The sequence below is a fragment of the Hyperolius riggenbachi genome, chromosome 3 (genome assembly GCF_040937935.1).
Source record: "Hyperolius riggenbachi isolate aHypRig1 chromosome 3, aHypRig1.pri, whole genome shotgun sequence".
NCBI lineage: Eukaryota > Metazoa > Chordata > Amphibia > Anura > Hyperoliidae > Hyperolius > Hyperolius riggenbachi.
Window position 1 is genome coordinate 346978997 of NC_090648.1, and position 20094 is coordinate 346999090.

General features: G+C 44.8%; 1 protein-coding gene across 3 annotated transcripts in view; it reads right to left on the reverse strand.

Moving 5' to 3' along the window:
* SNCB (synuclein beta) overlaps positions 1-20094 on the reverse strand; it is a 100569-nt gene that overhangs the window by 28237 nt on the left and 52238 nt on the right. The window lies entirely within an intron of this gene.

The window sequence follows — 20094 nt, forward strand, 5'->3', positions numbered from 1 at the left end:
TTTCTGAGGTGATTCTGCCTCAATGTTAGGTATAGGAAAGTGGAAAACTGCTCTGAAAAACATCTAGATCAGTGCGGGTTTCCAAGCGTTTTTTGTTACAGTAGCTGTTCAGTTACAACAGCTGTACCCTAACAAAATATAAAAAACGCTACAAAAAACGCTACAAAAACTGCTAGGCAGGTTTAGAAAATTGATCAAAACATGGCTAGAAAAACCGCTAGTGTTTGCGGATACGCTAGCGTTTTTGGTGTGTCCTGGCCCCTATATAGCTTGCAGAGGTTATTAGGGGAGTGGAAGACAAATATTCTGAGATTCTGGAAATGAGGTTACACACTAAAGGGTTAAGTAACAAGAGGAACCAATCCTGCCCAGCATTTTTGGCCCTGATTTACTAAGTTTCAAGACCGCTGGATAACGTTAAAGAAACCTGAACTGAGAGGAATATGGAGGATGCCATATTTATTTCCTTTTAATATTTATTGTATTTTATAAAGCGCCAACATATTACGCTTTTTACGCCTTTTAAACAATACTAGTTGCCTGGAAGTCCTGCTGATCTCTTTGGCTGTAGTAATATCTAAATCGCACACCTGAAATAAGCATGCAGCTAAACCAGTCAGAAACACCTGATCTGCTGCATATGTTCAGGGTCTGTGGCTAAAAGTATTAGAGGCAGAGGATCAGCAGGCTAGCCAGGCAACTGGTATTGCTTAAAAGGAAATACATATGACACCCTCCATATTCCTTTCACTTTAGGCCTGGCATCTGGCTGCTGGGATGGCTGTTGTTTATGCCACTGACCCCATCCATTCTGAAAATATTTCTGCACCATAATCTTCATTGCAAATTCCAACAAACAGACAAACTGTATCCCTGTCCTTGTTCTGCTGTCCTTGTTCTGACAGATTTCACCAAGTCCTGAATGGGCTCCTCATATCGTGTACACCAAAATCTGCAGCATGTGACTTTTCCACTATCATCTACCTCATCTGCTGGCTAGAGAATCAATTTTCACTGACACATATTTTGCCATTTAAATCCCAGCTCATCTAATGATTTAGCCCACTCCCGCGGGGCCTTTTCATACAGGCTTTCATTGATTTTTGCAATGAGCTCAAAAAAGTGATTAATGACTCAGCACAACAAAGAGAATGCCAGTAAAAATGTCACACCCACACATATTTGCTACCAACCCCCAGTCCAGCATCTGTTGGTGTCCCCTCTTCTACATAGTATGTAGCACAGAGAGTGCATGCGGGTGGGTGTCGTGTGGTGTGCATGTGACAACTTCTGGTGCGAGATTAAAAGTGTAGGTGCGCTGGATTAGTGCACTTGCAAAAGCACATGCACACATAGCTATTTATGTTTGAGGTTGACAGTGGGACACTGCTGCGACCTCTGCTGTGCTGAGTGTGTGTGAGCTTCTCTGCCTAGAAAACTCAGCTACCCGCTATGACCCAGTTGGCTTACTTGATTATGCCTGAGCTTTGCCTGCCTCAGCCTTTGACCTGAATTCCATCTATGTCTGTTTGCTCCCTGCCCTTTGCTTGATATCTGACTACGCTATTAGCCTTGCCTCCAGACAACGGTCCCTACACTCTGTAGCCTATATCTCACCCACTAGTACCAACAGTTCTCTTTATTACCAGTGGGATAAGTCCACAACCTGGTGGCTATTTGCTACAATGCAGTCCGACGCACACTGAGGTGGCCGATCCATCTGAAAATGGCGCCTGCGAATAATGGCGCACAGTGTTGTCGCTAATCCGTTTGTCGCTTATCGCTATTTAATGTTAAAGCCTTATCATTATTTGGCTCTGTTTATTTTATTGAAAATTAGCGTTAACACACAGAACCCTCTCTGTTCCTATCCCTAACCCCTAGACCAGGGCTTTTCAACCTGTGGTACGCGTACCACCAGTGGTACTTTGCTGTTGCCCAGGTGGTACACCTCAGGTTTGCCTGCCACTTATCCTGGTCCCATCTTGCCTCCACAAATTTCAGCTCCCCCATGCTCGCGCCTCGCTGTGCTGCCCTGTGGCATACTTCAGACTTCAGATCAGTGGTGAAGAGACAGCCAGGCAAATGGTGCATAGTATCAGTCGGGTTGCTGCTGATCTGAGGTCTGAACTATTCTGCAGGGCAGCACAGCGAGGACCTCGGGGGGCTTCCCCATTTCTCCACAGTAGAGGGGATCCAGTGATAGGACACCCAAAGATCTCGTCAGCATACCCGCATACGCAGTAGCAGTTTTCCGCTTGAATTCTGGTGGAAACAGTCAAGCATGATTGGGTGCGCTCTACTGCGCAGGCACACGGGTAGTACTTGTACATTTTCAGGTGATAAAAGTGGTACAATTAGTGAAAAGATTGAAAAGCCCTGCCCTAGACCCCCCTGGTGGTGCCTAACCCTAACCACTTCCCTGGTGGTGCCTAACCCTAAGACCCCACAGGAGGTGCCTAACCCTAACAACCCTCCTGATGGTGCCTAACCCTAAGACCCCCCTAGTGGTGCCTAACCCTAACCACCCCCCTGGTGGTGCCTAACTCTAACCACCCCCTGAAGGTACCTAACCCTAAGCACCCCCTGGTGGTGCCTAACCCTAAGACCTCCCTGGTGGTGCCCAACCCTAAATCTCCCCTGGAGGTGCCTAACCCTAACCTTGACAGTGTTACATTAAATCCATTCACCTTTTGTTGCGGCGCCATTTTTATGCATAGGCGCTGTGCGCCATTATTCACTGATCCGGATGGTGGTAGCCTATAATCTCTTGTGGAGCGCTCTGGTGAGAGCCAAAAGTTACTTAAAGAGAATCTGTATTGTTAAAATCGCACAAAAGTAAACATACCAGTGCGTTAGGGGACATCTCCTATTACCCTCTGTCACAATTTCGCCGCTCCCTGCCACATTAAAAGTGGTTAAAAACAGTTTTAAAAAGTTTGTTTGTAAACAAACAAAATGGCCACCAAAACAGGAAGTAGGTTGATGTACAGCATGTCCACACATAGAAAATACATCCATACACAAGCAGGCTGTATACACCCTTCCTTTTGAATCTCAAGAGATCATTTGTGTGTTTCTTTCCCCCTGCAGTTCTCATGCACTGAAGTTTCAGGCTGCTCTTTTCAGCTTTGCTCTTGTCTGTAATTCTTCAGTATGTGAAAGCCCAGCCAGCTCAGAGGACGATTTATCCAGCTTGTAAAAGATAAGAGAGAAGCTGCCCTAATCTAAATAATACACAGGCAGTGTGCATAGAGCGGCCTGGAAGGGGGAGTTCATAGCAGAACCACAACACTGAAGAACTTGGCAGCCTTCCAGACACAGGCCTGACAAGTCTGACAAGAGAGAGATAAGTTGATTTATTACAGAGACTGTGATAGCAGAAAGTGCTGCAGTTAGCCAGAACACATTAGAATAGCTTTTGGAACTTGTAGGATGATAAAAAACAGGATGCAATTTTTGTTACGGAGTCTCTTTAAGGTGCCACAGTCTTTTGTTTAGCATGCTTCTATCTATGGCTAATGCTAGGTACACACGTTACGTTTTATCGTACAATAGATGTATTCGATTGATAATTTCCGTCATGTCCAATATTACTTTCCATCGTTCTACCGCTCATTTTCTCATAGAAGTGAATGGAAATTGAAATAAAAGATAAGATAATCGAGCTGGAAATCGAGCAGGAAAACTAATCGAAAATCAATCGAACGGCAGAATTGACCAAAAAAACCCCCAAAAAAACGTAACGTGTGTACCTAGCATTACACTGTACTACACACTGCTACAAACAGATGTAGTTAGGAATATGTAAAAATGTGCATGTACAATTTGGGAAGCAGATTGCAAGAGTATTCTATAGGATTTTGGTTCAGGTCTGACTAGAGCAGTTATGTCAAATGCCTAAGGCCCGGTTCACATTAGCGTTCTAGGTCCGGCTTCCCCGGACCCGGAACGCTCCGTACAGAGCGGATGGTGAATGGATACATTGTTAATCAATGTATCCATTCACACTTGTGCGCCGTCCGGATCCGATTCGGGAACACAGCTCTGGGACGGTCCGGCTTTTATTCCAACATGCACTATTTTTCAGTCCGTCCCGGTGCGGCTGCGGACCCGGGCCGGATCTTGACCCGAACATGCGGCGCATGCTGTGCAATGAGAAACGGATGTTTCTCATCACACTGGCAATAGGACTGGATGCTTCCAGCACCGGTCCTATGCCACTTGGGGGGGCCCGGACTACACGCCGGTATCCCCCATGCTTGCGGTGCCTTTCTGGCACTGCAAAGTATCTAGTTCCGGCTACTTTATTGTAGCCGGAACTGATACATTCCGGATCCGCAACTTTTGCCGCCTTGTGGCCACCGCAGAGACCCGTACGGTCTCTTTGCGGCCCACGGACCCGGACCCCCGGGCACTTGCGGACTCGAACCACAAGTGTGAATGGGGCCTTAGGCAGTACTCAAATAGTACACATAAACATCCAATGTAAAGCCATAGCTCAAGTTAAAACTATATTGCAAACATTTAGGGATTTATTTACAAATAAATGGCAAACTGCGGTGCCCCCTCCCCCACCTAATTGAAAAATCTGAATGTCACTTTAAGATCACGATATTTGTACAGGAGCATTCTGGTGCTTATTAACCTATTTTGGTTCCTGGACGCAGAGCCGGGACAAGGTCCTCCAGCAGCCAAGGCTGAGACACCAAAGTGCGCCCCTCCATCCCTCCCACCCCAGACTTCACACACTGATTGCTATTAGACTAAGAAGGCCACAGGGCCCACAACCTCCCCAACACCTTAATATCTAGTTCTCTGGCCTGCAGTCACTGCTATGTATCCCCTTTTCTTATTTCTTTCTGCTTCATACACAATTAGGAATGACAGCTGAATGAATTGTGCGCCCCCTCCTACACTGCGCCCTGAGGCTGGAGCCTCTCCAGCCTATGCCTCGGCCCGGCCCTGCCTGGACGTAGTTTCTACGTCCAGGAACCATGCGCGCTACCGCACGCCCCCGCGGCCGATAGTGCGCGTGAACGCGCACTCCCGGCCGCGGATTCGGTAGCCAAGGAATCAATGTATCGGGCTACGGAGCCCGATCATTGATTCCTCTACCCCGCTGAAAAAGCGACAGCTTCTCTCGGAAGCTGAGCTTTTTCTGGCCGTCTTCTTCCTGATGCGTCACTCTAAGCGCGTGCTACGTTTAGAGTGACGTCATGTAAACAAACTCATAATACTACAATACTACACCTGGAAAAAAAAAAACACAGAATTAACACACATTTACTTTATAAATCTATTGTTTACCTCCCACCCTCCCAAAAGTACCCTAATAAAATTTTTAGTATAAAAAAAAACAAAACATTACAATAAAAAAAACAAAAACATGTAAATATTTACCTATTTAAATATCAATGTAAAGATGAAATATTTCTATATTTTTTTTATTTTAAACTTGTAAATAGTGATAGATGCAAAATGGAAAAAATGCACCTTTATTTCCAAATAAAATATTGTCGCCATACATTGTGATAGGAACATAATTTTAACAGTGTAATAACCGGGACATATGGGCATATACAATACGTGAGTTTTAATTATGGAGGCATGTATTATTTTAAAACTATAATGGCTGAAAACTGAGAAATAATGAATTTTTCCATTTTTTTCTTATTCTTCCTGTTAAAATGCATTTACAGTAAAGTGGCTCTTAGCAAAATGTACCCCCCAAAGAAAGCCTAATTGGTGGCGGAAAAAACAAGATATAGATCAGTGCATTGTGATAAGTAGTGATAAAGTTATAGGCTAATGAATGGGAGGTGAACATTTCTCACGTGAAAACGACGGAACCTGAATGGGTGGCAATTCATGCTTCGATTACCAACTATATTCACCCAAAAGCACCCATGTACTCACTTACATTAGCCAGTGAGTATGGACATGGTGCACTGCACATTTTTGAGTAGGGTATTGATGTCTTTAGGCTTAAAGAGACACTGAAGCGAAAAAAAAAATGATATAGTGAATTGGTTGTGTACTATGAATAATTACTAGAAGATTAGCAGCTAAGAAAATATTCTCATACTTTTATTTTCAGGTATACAGTGTTTTTTCTAACATTGCATCATTCTCTAATATGTGCAGATTACACAACACTCTGCATTCAAAATGATTCTTTAAGAGCAGTCTGTGAAGTAATGACCTCTCCTCTAGCAGAGGAAAAGTAAATAGTCCAGGAACAGTTGAGATAATAAAAGTCACATAACAGCCCTCTCTACGACTAACTTAGTCGGAGAGCTTAATGGCTTGTTTGCATAGAGATAACAACTGGAGTTTCTCAACTCTTCCTGTACTGGAAACAATTACACTGATGTATCTGATCTTAATGTTTTATTTCTTAGCTGTGCTACACATACAAATCATAATATCATCATTTTTTTTTCGCTTCAGTGTTTCTTTAAGGCTTCGTTTATACTTGACAAATGTATTTATATTATACTTGACACATGATTTTTTTTTGGTCTGACTTACATACTGAAATAACGATGTTTTATTGGTTTATTGATTGTTTTTGCAAAAATGCATGTGCATATATATAGTTTTCATTAATATTATTCATCAGGGTGAGGCCTCCAATATGGTTTTCACTGTAATATTTCTGGGTTATACTCCTTAATGAATTGTGAGTAAGTTACATTGCCTGCTGCAGTTTTGTTTATTCTTATTTGGGGTGAATTTTTCCTTTTCTTTGTGTAAGTTACAGCTTTGGTGTGGTATATTGTAAAACCGACTGATTTTATATTTCTTATGGAAACTGTGTTGTCCTGGTGCACTGTAAAGGCCCTGAACACTGAGAAAACACGCGGTAGTAGCCAGGGTTGGTTCTAGCTACTGGGGGGGGGCTCCTGACACCACACCAGCCCTGCAACACCGCTAATTCACCATGCTCTATACTGTGGACTTCCTCACTCAGCTGGTGCCTCTCTTCCTCATTTGTAGCAGGCATGTACACACTAATGATGTCCCCACTGCGGGGGAGCCATGGAAATGCGACGCATGAAGGAAGGAGAAGATGAAGCACATACTGGCTGGACAGGTAACGTATGCGACTGACATCCAGCTGCGCATTAACTCTGGCAGCAGGTAGTGTGATTCAGACCTGCACACATGGGTGACCATCGCTGGGGGGGAAGGGAGACCTTGGAGGGGCTGCTACAGGCTCTGGGGCCCTGGGGCAATTGCCCGCCTCTATGGAAGCACCAGGACCTGGAAGTAGCCACAGAATGGTGAGGGATCCTCAGTATACTGTACAGAAGCTGTTTGTCTTGGCTGCAGTGAAAACTGTTTTATTCCCTGCAAGAGCGGCCTAGAATATAGTGTACAGCAACCTATAGCCCAACTGCAGCTGCCCCCTAACTTGTGACTATACACATTACAGATCTTCTAACCAGTGTGCTAGACTGTAGTCATTGCAGCCTATGGGGGTCCATAGCTACACTGCATTATCTTCATTAGACCCCCTCCCCCAACCTATAGGAAACTGATATACAGAAGAATTGCTTACATAGACCATACATAGCGAACCTATACTGTGTACAAAATATACTGCACAGGCCATCCCAGTTACTATGTTAGGAATACTTATGTACTTATGGAGGAAAAATGTTTTAGCTATTTATTTAGGAAAGGGTTCTTTATAGTCAGAGTGATTAAGATGTGGAGTGCATTGCCACAGGAAGTAGTTATGGCACATTCTATATCTGCATTTAAAGGGAACCAGAGATAAACGGTTCACACAAAATAAACATATCAGTCGATAGCTTGTAAAGAATAAATGCTCTACCTGATAATTTCGCCGCTCTGGTGTGCCTTTTTAAATGTTTTTTATCCATTATTGCTCCAGGAAAAAATCCAATATGGCCGCCGGCTCATACCCATTCTGCTTCCAGGTTATGAGCTGTTCTGGATGTGCTGTCTAGGCTTTATGTGACTATAGACAAGCAGGACTGCTGCTGCAGGCTTCCATCTGTGTGCCTTCATTGTTCTGGTATGCTGTGCAGCTGCCTGTAGGAAGTGTCTCTCCAGTGGTAATCATTAACTGTTCCCAATCCCCTTCTTGCACCTCTGACACTGTAGTTGCCATTGGCAGGTTTTGGTATCAATTGTTATGTATAGAGTGCTTGGGGGGGCCCATTGTAAAACTTGCATCAGGGCCCACATCTCCCTAGCTACGCCACTGAATAAAATACATGAGGGTGCTTCGTCTCTGGTTCTCGTTAAAGGGAGCTTAGATGCTTTCCTTGCATTGAAAGACAGTGCAGTTTCTAGGATAAAGATCTCACAGGGCAAGTGTCAAAAAATACCCCCCCCCCCCCCCCACTCCCCAAATAATGACGGTACTGTGCGTAAGAGTTGTAGGGGATCTTAAAGATCCGATCCGTTGTAGTCGCTATCACCGCTTGTCGCCAGCTGTCGTCACCTGTACCCACATCTCGAGACCAAGAAAACGCTCATTGCTCAAAAAAAAATTGATGATTCCTTTAAAAATTGTTGTAAAAATATGTATTGGGTACAGGCCTTTACAATTTGTAACTGGCTATACCACCTATACTTAAGGGGAGGGGGGGCAGCTAAAACAGAGGTAGAGTTCAGAAATAAAGAAAGCACCTACTAAGCCTACACAGGCGATCACATAGCGGATTGTCTAAGCAGGAATCAAACTAACTCACTACCAGCTTCAAAGCTATGGATCTTACACAGAAGAATAATATAGCAGATAATGCCTGGTACACACCATGCAACTTCCCATCAGATTGGACCTGTCAGAAATTATTGATTCGACGGTCAATCTGATTTCTGATCGATTTTGTATAGAAATGATTGGAAAATCGATCAGAAAAATGATGAGGAATCAGATCAGACCTGCCGGAAATTATCGATTCAACTGTCAATCTGACGGGAAATTGCGTGGAGTGTACTAGGCATTAGAGTACAACTCCGACCAGGGCAGAGAGGAGCATCCCCCCACTTCCCACGGAGAGTGTCAACAACGGGAGGAAAAGCGATAGAGGTCAATGAAGCTAGTGGGGGAGGGAGAAAGTCACTGGAGCTAGTGGGGGGAGGGAAGCCACTTGGGCTAGTGGGGGGAGGGAGAAGGTCACTTGGGATAGTGGGGGACGCAGGTGGTTACTAGAGCTAGTGGAGGGAGAGGTAACTGGAGCTAGTGGTAGGTGGCAGAAGGTCACTGGGATTACTGGGGGGGGGGGGGAGAAGGTCACTAGGGCTAGTGGGAGGAGGGAGTTGGTCACTGGGGCTAGTGGGGGGGGGGGGGGGGGAGGAGGTCATTGGGGTTACTGGGGGTAATCAAAAGGCCACTGTAGCTACTGGGCAGGAGAGAGAAGGTCACTAGGGCTAGCAGGGTCAGGAAGAAGTTCACTTGGGCTACCAGGGTGGAGGGAGGTCACTGAGTTGGAGAGGCATAAGGTCACTGGGGCTAGTGAGGGGAGGGAGGAGGTCACTGGAGCTAGTGGAGGGAGGGAAGAGGTCACCATCACTGGGGCTAGCAGGGACAGGACAGAGGTCACAAGGGAGCAAGGCTTACTCAGGGCAGGTCTTCATCCTGTCAAGCACTCCTTAGTGCACAGGAGGCTGGGGGTGACCTCTCCCCTGTGCAGGGGGGCTGGGCTTCTTCTGGACATGAGGTGGGGCTTTGTCCTGGCACACTTCCTCCTTCCAGACACGTGCTCTTAAATGAGCTTCCAGGGGCTGCAGATGGCCTTTCCTGCATACGGAGGCAGGGCTCACATTAGCCAGCCACCCTAGCCACCCGTGTCCCATGTGGGGGCGGAGCTTCCACAATCGGGGGCGGGGCTTATGGCGGCCTGGAAACCTCGCCTAAATGTCCCAAATGGGGACAGCATGGGGATAGCTGCTTGTAGCCACCATGGACCTGACCCCAGCACAATGACAAATCAGCCTCAGCCCCCAGCTGCCTGTCAGTTCCTTCTCCTGCCCCAGTCCCCACCACACGCAGGAACACATCAGCAGCAAGCTAAACTCCTTCATTGTCCTAATGGCTGCTGCAGGACGTCAGTGAGTGTCACCACTCGGTGGTCACGTGGTGATTACTTGACGTCGGCAGCCAAGGCAACAGGACGCCCAGGAGGAGTCAGACATGACAGAGAGGTGATCGCAGCGCTGCTTCTCTTTCCTCTTCAGCGCGCATCACACTCTCTCTGTCAGTCCCGTCCTTCTGCCTGCGCCCCACTTCTCCTCAGTCCCGCACTGCGCCCCATGCGGTGGCACTGTCCGCACGCCTGTAGAAACGGGCATGTTGAAAGACATCCATGGCTATAATTACTAGGTAATGCCCAGTGATGTCGATCCAGGGATTTTAACTGATTGCCACCTGGAGTCGGGCAGGATTTTTTTTCCTTTTGGGGCTAATTGGACCATGCCTTGTAAGGGTTTTTCACCTTCCTCTGGATCAACAGGGATATGTGAGGGAGCAGGCTGGTGTTGTACTTTGTTGGTTGAACTCGATGGACGTACTGTATGTCTTTTTTCAACCCAAATAACTATGTAACTATGTATTGCAAGCCCGTGGCCAATAGCCATGCTCACTTTTTGATCCCCATCACTCCTATTATTATGATTTTGTAGGTCTATTGCATCAGCATCTTCCTTGGCAGTGATCCCCATTCTCAGGCTTAGCCTTGCCTGAAAGTTCCCAGGTGTGAAGACACGTTTAGGGCAAGCTGCTGCTCACCACCCTTCCAATCATACCAGGGCTGGATTTCTGGAAAGGCCACCAAGGCCCAGGCCTTGAGCGGCTGCAGTCCAAGTGGGCACCTGGACATCAAAAAAGAGCTGTGCAAGAAAGAGAGGGTCTGCAGTACAGGGATGATACACATAGAAGAGGGGCGGCACAAGGAATGGGAGTGGAGCCCCACTTGGCCTAGGGACAAAAAAAAAAAAGTATAAATCTGGCCTTGATCAGGACATAATCCCGGGTTACAGTCAGTCTAAGCACATGCTGTTTTTTTTTCAGATTTAATCTTAGCTTGCAAAACTAGTGCAAAAGGTCAGGAGCCAGGCCAGTAACAGTACACGTTGCCTAATCAGAGGCTTTAAATTCACATTTTTTCACAATAGCATTCCTATTAAATACAGTTATAAGCTGTAAGTATGTAGATGGCTGCTTAGCGAGCTCTTCCAGCCAACTTGCCCTTTGCATAGTTGGCCACATTTCTGCAGGCCAGACTGATGCTGCAAGTGCTCCTGGTCCTGGAAGACATGTTTATCTAAGATACAGGATGACAAAGCAAGGCTGGTGAAAGGGCAGTGTTACATAAGTATGCTTGTCATTGTAAGGCAGAGGATCAGCGCAGCAGCCAGATACTGACAAATCCTTTATGCTTCTATTACTTCAGGCTCCAGGATAAATCCTCATATTAGTTTAAGTTACTGTAGATAAGGGTTGGAACATCTCTGGGGTTTTACTGCTGTGCCCCCAAATGAGGAGATTTTTCCTTGCTTACTGGGATCTTACTGACTTTAATCCAAGGAGAGGACAACACTAAATTCCTGATGGGGTTTAAGTTACTCCCCACTGAACTGGATTTTCCTAAACAAAATTTGTTGCTAAGTGGAAAAACCTTGCAGCCATCATATGGGTCATATCAGAAGATAGAGATTGTAGGCAGTGTGAATGTTTGTTGCAAAAAAGATTTCACTGCAGATGCATGCATGCTACTGTATGAGCACAAACACAAAGGCTGAAGGTCCATTCACATTTTGTCCTTTGCATTAAATCATAACAGACAACATAATCGCAATTCGCAAGGCAAATACAATGATAGTCCTATGGGACTATCACACTGATTGCAGTGAGGTGCAACGGGTTCTGTATGGTATTGTATGCCTCACTGTTTGGTTGCATTGCACTGTAAATGTGTGATGCGATTTTTGTGAAATATTGCAGCGCGATTGAAGAACAATTGCAACTTTGTGTTTATATTGTGAAAGGAGCCGAAGTTCTTTCAGTATTGCAGGCATCGCAACACAAGGTACCTTTACTCAAGTTGTAACATGGGCCTAATGTGCGCATTGTCGGGTAGCTTGGATCACATGATTATGATAGAACCCGACGCACCACGGAGCCAATGCGATGATGTGAATGGGCCCATCCCTATGTAGTAAATCAGGGCCTCAGAGTGCTTTAAATGACCACTCCAGCAAAAAAGTAAGCAGTTAAAACTTGTTCTGGACTAGTCCATTTCCTCATTGGGGGTTCTCAGGGTTTTCTTTGATTTTCGAAAGCATTTCCTGAACGACAAATGCTAAATCTGACTGACAAAATAGTATGCAAATAAGTAGGAAGGCTGGCTAGTATCTTACTGTTTTGGCAGTTAAACTGCCATTGCTTTTGAAAACAAAGAAAACCCAGAGAATCCCCCATGAGGAGATGGACTAGTCCAAAACCTGTCAGTTCTGTCAGATTTTAACCGCTTACTCTTTTTGCTGGAGTGGTCCTTAAACTGCCCAAGAACTGCCACAAAGACAAATATGGACAGTAACGTTAGCCTTCACTATTCAGTAACTTTACACATCTAGTTAAATTTGCTATCTGTGGTTTAATCCCATATTATGACCTTCTATTTACAGTATCATTTTTAACATTTGTCTCACTGCACATGCTCAATTCTGTGCCCGATCGTTTTGCCCACTCACTTCACTTATCTTCTGCTCATTTTTCTTTTCTTTTTTCAATTCACTTCAATGAAGAATCGAGCAGCAAAATGATCGAACGGTGATCGGATATGTTGGAAATGATCTATCTAACCATCTTATCAGCTCAGAATCAAGCTGTGTATTCCCAGCATTACTGTGATCTTTTCTATCTTCCTGACTGCCTCAGTAGGAAATGAGTGTTAATTGCAGAGTAGGTCCCGGCTGTATTTATGATATGCAGATTAAATAAATACAATAATTAGCGTACCGTAATATCATACAGGTAGTATAATTGCTGTGCTTCATTTACATATGAAACAATCTGCTAACAATACCAGCCTGCTGCAAGCCCAAACTGCTATACGCCTCTGCAGATAAAGGAATCCAATACATCATGTAAAACAAATCAGCAGATCTTAAGCGGTGTAAAAAGCAGGGAATGAGTCTGTATTCTGAGCATAATCTGCAGGCGCAGAGGAGATGGCCACTCAGATGGATCTGCAGGTCACATGCACACAAGGATTTACAGGATCAAAAGGGGACCTTGGGTGAGGGGGGGGCGAGCTTACTCTCTCCAATCGTTCCCTAGCGCTGCATGTTACCTTCCGCCAATGCTTGCTCTCATTCTGGCAGCATAAGCTGTGGCCTCATTTTCTCAGCTGTTGCTATTTATAAGCAAAGCTAGAAGCAGTTCCCCTCATTGTCTGAAGAGAGTATTCCAGGATCTCTTTTCTACTCATCGCAGGCAAAAGACTGTCTTCTGGCTTTTCGTCTCAGTTTCTTTTACCTCTGTACCTTATGGACACTTGGAGGTAACTTGACAGTGGGGACAGCACTGAGGCGAGTTTTTTACGTAAATCAATCAGTGCTACAGAATGTGAGGGATATTGGGGCAGCCATATTTATTTTGTTTTAACCTCCTTAGCGCTAACTCCGAGCTGCATCCATGGGAGGTGTGTAAGGTGCAGGGCTGCCACAGATCTATCTAGCAGTATGATTTTAAGGGTCCAAAAGCTTGTGAATAAATTGCACCTCTTTTAGACAATAAAATCTGGAAGTAATTACTGGTATACCGCCAGGGAGGTTAATCAATGCAAATTACGTGGCTGCCAGTGGCGTAACTACAATTCATGCCCCCCCAATGTTCAGATCACTTCTCTTGCCTTCCTTTGGTGACCCTCACAGCCTGGAGGGCCCATCTTACAAGGGTCAGGGTGGGCCCCTGTATCGGAGGATGGGAAAGTTTAGTGGTAAGTGGCCCCCCGCAGCAATGGGCCACCCTGCGGTCACATGCTCTGCTCCTTTATAGTTAAGCCCCTGCTGGCTGCCCTGCTGATCCTCTGCCTCTAATACTTTTTGCCATAGACCATGAACAAGCATGCAGATAAGACGTTTGACTGAAGTGTGACTGGATATGCTGCTTGCTTGTTTCAGATAGGTGAATCAGGCACTACTGATGCCAGAAGGACCAGCAGGTCTGCCTGGCAACTGGCATTGTTTAAAAGGAAATAAATATGGCAGCTTTCATATTCCTCTCACTTCAGGTGCCCTTTAACCTTTTAGCAGCCATGCCGAAGTTATCTCGTGTATTATTATTATTATTATTATTATTATTTAGTATTTATATAGCGCCGACATATTACGCAGCGCTGTACAGTGTATATATATATATATATATATATATATATATATATCTTGTCACTAACTGTCCCTCAAAGTGTATATCACAAGGGATATGGTGCTTCAGCCAGCTATACTTGGCTTGCCTCACACACAGTATATGCAGAGTTACAAGGGGAGCGATTTGATATTTACTAATTCCAGCCCTCAATTGGGTCTCTTTTTCCATCACAGAACAGCACTGTATGTGGATGTCATATAGTGATCAGGACCCGAATGGGGATATCTGCATAGAGCAATGCTCTGAGGTGGAAGAAGAAACACGATGCAGCACCTGCAATAAGTAAAGCGCTTCTACACCACTCTGCATATAGGGGGTGACGGGCTGGGAGAGGTAGAACAACACACAGCACTGCAGCGTGCAAAGCGAAGGGCTGGGGATAAGATATGGAGAACCATAATCATATTTCTGCATGGTGGGCTGAAAGTTTTCCAAAATACCTCATAACTCTCAGGATTTTAGTCAAAGGCTTCATTCACAGTGACACATTTTGGTGCATCAGACAATATACAGTAACTCTTGTGTCGCCACAGAGTCCGACAGCTGGGACATTTGGCAGACCACTTGAGACGTGTGGTGGTCTACCTGGGCCATATTTGTGCCTAGGACAGGGGGCCCTAATTCTGGGACATGTTTCAGGTGAACTGGGATGTCAGGTCACTGTTAGGCTTCCTGCACACTGCATGTGATTCCAATTTTTAATCGTTTTTTACATCCGATTCCGAAAATCGGAATTGCAAATCAGAATTGGAATCGCAATCGCAAAACGAAACTGCAGTGTGCAGGAAGCCTAAAGGTGCCCGTTAACGGTACAATTTTTCACCAAATGCGATCTTTCGATGCGATTTTAATTATCAAATTGTATAGAAAATTTGCCATTTATGAGGGCAATCGATAAGGAAGGATTCTTTGTTCAATTGCTAAATAGAATAAAATTGATCCGAAAGATGGATTTTATGATCAAATTTAAAGAAAGAATTGTTCAGTAAATGTGAACGATCGATAATTACCTTCCCATTATTCTCGATCATAAAAATCGCATCGAAAATCGCATTTAGTAGAAAATTGTACTGTTAATGGGCACCTTTATAAAGATCACACAAGGAATAGTCTAATCCAATCATTTCTGCCTACATGATTAAAAATCACACTAGGTGTTGTCAGAATTCTAGCGGTTTCATTTATGCAAGAAGTTTTTAGAAGCTTTTTTTAATGCTATTTCGTTTAGAAAATTACTACAAGTTTTACACAACTATTATATACACAGCTATTGATACAGATGAGACTACTTTTGATCTTATTCTGCATAACACAACTGTTATATTCTTTTTTGAATGTACTTAGAAGATTGATGATCGCTTGGCTCTAAAGCCTTGATGAGATGGAATACTGTTAGAAGGAAACACTACTTGGAACTGTTGATATTTTGTATATATGCTGTATGATAAGCAAATACAATCCTTTATATAAAATTATATACTGAGTGCTCTGATTCATTTCAAGGTACACCGTCAATCTATAATTACTGTTATAGAGGGTTCAGACCCCACTATGCCGGATGTATATGATAGCAACGCTTTAAGGGCTGAGTTAGCAATCATGAAAAAGGAAAGAACCGCTCAGGTTTTTGACAGTGTAAGCCTGTGAATGTATACATTTTGTGCCTCCCTTGGAAAGAATGAGGATTTCCTTGCATAGGAAGCTTTTAAATTTGTTCTGTTTGGTTCCGCCAAATTTTTGTGCTAATGTGGAGTGAGCAACTCCATTCCAAAACGTTTTGCATATTTTTCTAATGTCATTGCTGCTTATGTCGCTGTTTAAAGATCCTCCCCCCACACACTTCCTGACTTTGTAACACAAAGGGCCAGGGGCGTAGCAATAGGGGTTGCAGAGGTAGCGACCGCATCGGGGCCCTTGGGCCAGAGGGGCCCTGAAGGGCTCTCCCTCAACTACAGTATTAGCTCTCTATTGGTCCTGTGCTCATAATAATCACTTCTATAGATACTTTGAATAGTGGTAATCCTTAACAAAGTGTTCCCAATCCCCTTCTTGCACCTCTGACACTGTAGTTGCCATTTGCAGATTTTGGTGCACCGTATCAATTGTTATGTTTAGACTACTTGGGGGGCCCCATTGTAAAACTTGCATCGGGGCCCACAGCTCCTTAGCTACGCCACTGCAAAGGGCTCCAGAGTGAGGCCATGGAGTCACCAGAAAAGGAAACTAGTGACAGCAGTAAAAGCAGACTAACATTTTTCCACATTGATATTGTTTCATTATTGACCCTGTCCTTGTTGACATTAAGTATCCACCCCCTATCTAGACTTAAATTTATGACAGGATCATTGATGACAACGGGACAACTTCCAGTGGTTGGGATTCGTGATGGTCAAGTAAATGCAAATAACTCTGAGTTTATGCAAATTTATGCAAATTTTTATGCAAATGTCTGCTGCTTGAAAATGAACCAATCAAATGCTGCTGAGGTAAAATTTGATTGGTTCATATTCAAGCTGCATAAATTTGCATCAACTCAAAGTTATTTGCATCTACTTGACTATCACTAGTTGGGATAAAGAGGAGAACAGTGTGCTAAGGGGTCGCTGTGGTTTACCGATCCAGCACAGCTGATTGGGGGCACTTGTTTGTACCCACACCTCAGCCAAGATCTCTCTAGTGTGTGTACAAAGCTTTAATTACAACGTTGACTATAAACTGCTGAACAAGTACATAAGGTAAATAAAAATGTCCTCTCTCGTTTACAGATATTAGTATGATAACAGACGTTGCTATAGCAACAGCTGAAGTCACTGAATGAATAAACAGGTAACAGCCCAGCAACATACGAAGCACAGATCAGCTGAAAATGAATAATCAATGTAACTCCTGCTGCTTCCTGCAACTAGCATGCAAATCATTGTTGCTTTTACATTACCCTCAAAGGTGTATTTCATACCGTTATATTAGAAAGGGATAAAGTGCTTGTTCAGTGGTTCTTTGCGCATAGAAGCCAATATAACTGGCAGCTGCCCACATTACTCAGACACGTTAGTAAAGCTAAATACGCTGTTTAGTGTAAATACATGTGAAGATTCTTATCCTAGTGCATCCGTGTATTAAAGACATTGGACTGTGTGACAGTGAAGAGTCACATTTACATTCCTTGGCATACAATTGTGAATTGAAATATACCTATGCTTTCTTTGCATACAAATTAATTTGACAAATAGGAACGCCTCTTGAACAAACAGATGTCTGATAAGAACACATGATCACTTTTCGATCTCTCACCTATTGTCCCCTAAAGCCGGTTGTACAATATGCATTTTTTGCGTTGCGGTGCAATTCGATGCTCCTGCCGCATCCCACCGCAACACAAAAAAACTACAATCATATAACTCTGCATCAGAGTGTTGCAGACAGAGTCATATGGATAGCCCCGCCCCTGCTCTGTGACGTACTCCCTGCTGGGCAGGAAGTTGAGCACTGGGATTACCGTAGGGCCATGCATGTCCGCGGCACTGGTCTCCGTCATTTACACCACCTGTGTCGCCCATGGACTTCCATTACCTTAAGCACCGTACGTTAAGGTTGGTGCTTGCAGTAACGTGCTGCAGGCTGTGCATCGGGATTTCAGTGGGCTGGATACTACATACACATAAGAAAAAAGTTTATTTCAAAGTAAAAAAAAGAGTAACTATGAAATCAGACTTGAAGCAGCAATAAGAAGGCACTGGTTTGTTTTACATTACAGTATTAGATGGTTTAGCTTTTTCTTGTTACCAAATAAAGGTCTTACATTGTATTACACTCAGTGTTTGTTTACTACCAACCTCTAGTAATCTACAAATTTGCCTCATTACATGGCTTCTGCTGTAGTGAAGGGATTCTAAGAAATGTAGTGTGCCATGTATTATTCTTCCTGCTTTGGGTGTCACATGGTCACCCTAATTGATCCGCCCACCGGCTGAATCCAGAGAGGAGGAAGAATGAGTTATATGTCAAATTCCGTGTGGCACTAGCAACAAAGAAAGGGATGTCCCGCTACACCGTTGTAGGGTAAAAAGATCTCTCCGACTTTATTGAACACATCAGCAAAAACACAGACAAAGGCTCACGCGTATCGGAGCTCTACATGGCTCCTTAATCATAGCTATGATTAAGGAGGAGCCATGTAGAGCTCCGATACGCGTGAGCCTTTGTCTGTGTTTTTGCTGATGTGTTCAATAAAGTCGGAGAGATCTTTTTACCCTACAACGGTGTAGCGGGACATCCCTTTCTTTGTTGCTGCTGCTGGATGCTCTGAGTCCTAGGCTCCTGTTGGCTGCATTGGTGGTTGCAGCGATCCACCCTACTTTTCTCCGTGTGGCACTAGTTGGGTCTATAATACAGACTCTGGTGCCTTGGTGGCACTATCTTTCATCCTCTATTGCGATCCTACTTACCCTCAATCATAGTTCTTTCTGCCAACATGGATACTTATAAATCAACATTGTCGGTATAAAATCCCTGCCCTCCTAATCAGCAGAGGGTTTGGAAGAGGCACATCTTGTCATCAGTAGTTGGGTGCATAGCCAGGATGCAAAACAACATCAAATACAGTACAGAGAGTCCAAGGTTGGCTAGCAGCCTACATCTGAAAATGGCGCCTGAGAATAATGGCGCACAGTGTTGCCGCTAATCCGTTTGCCGCTTATCGCTATTTAACGTTAAAGCCATATTGTTATTTAGCGTTAAAGCCTTATTGTTATTTAGCGTTAACACACAGAACCCTCTCTGTACCTACCCCTAACCCATAAACCCCCCCTGGTGGTGCCTAACCCTAACCCCCCCCCCCCCCCCGGTGGTGCCTAACCCTAACCACCCCCCTTGGTGGTGCCTAACCCTAACGACCCCCCTTGGTGGTGCCTAACCCTAACCACTCCCCTGGTGGTGCCTAACCCTATCCACCCCCCTGGTGGTGCCTAACCCTAACCCCCCCCCCCCTGGTGGTGCCTAACCCTAACCACCCCCCTTGGTGGTGCCTAACCCTAACGACACCCCCCTTGGTGCCTAACCCTAACCACCCCCCTTGGTGGTGCCTAACCCTAATGACCCCCCTTGGTGGTGCCTAACCCTAACCACTCCCCTGGTGGTGCCTAACCCTAACCACCCCCCTGGTGGTGCCTAACCCTAACCACCCATCTTGGTGGTGCCTAACCCTAACCACCCCCCTGGTGGTGCCTAACCCTAACCACCCCCCTGGTGGTGTATATTGTACTGTAACTATACCTAACCCTACTCTCACACAGAACCCTCCCTTTACCTATTCCTAACCCTAAGACCCCCCTGGTGGTGCCTAACCCTAAGACCCTCCTGGTGGTACCTAACCCTAAGACCCCTCTGGTGGTGTCTAACCCTAACCACCCCCCTGATGGTGCCTAACCCTAAGACCCCCCCCCCCCCCGGTGGTGCCTAACCCTAACCTTGACAGTGTTACATTAAATCCTTTCACCGTTTTGCAGTTAAATAATGTCTGCAGTTTGGCTTATGTAGGGCGCTATTGATAAATAATGTTAGTGTGTGCCACTATTGCTAAATAACGTTAGTGTGCGCCACTATTGATAAATAACGTTAGTGTGTGCCGTTTTTCTTCTTTTTCCCTGTGCGCCATTATTATGCAGTACTAACGATAAATA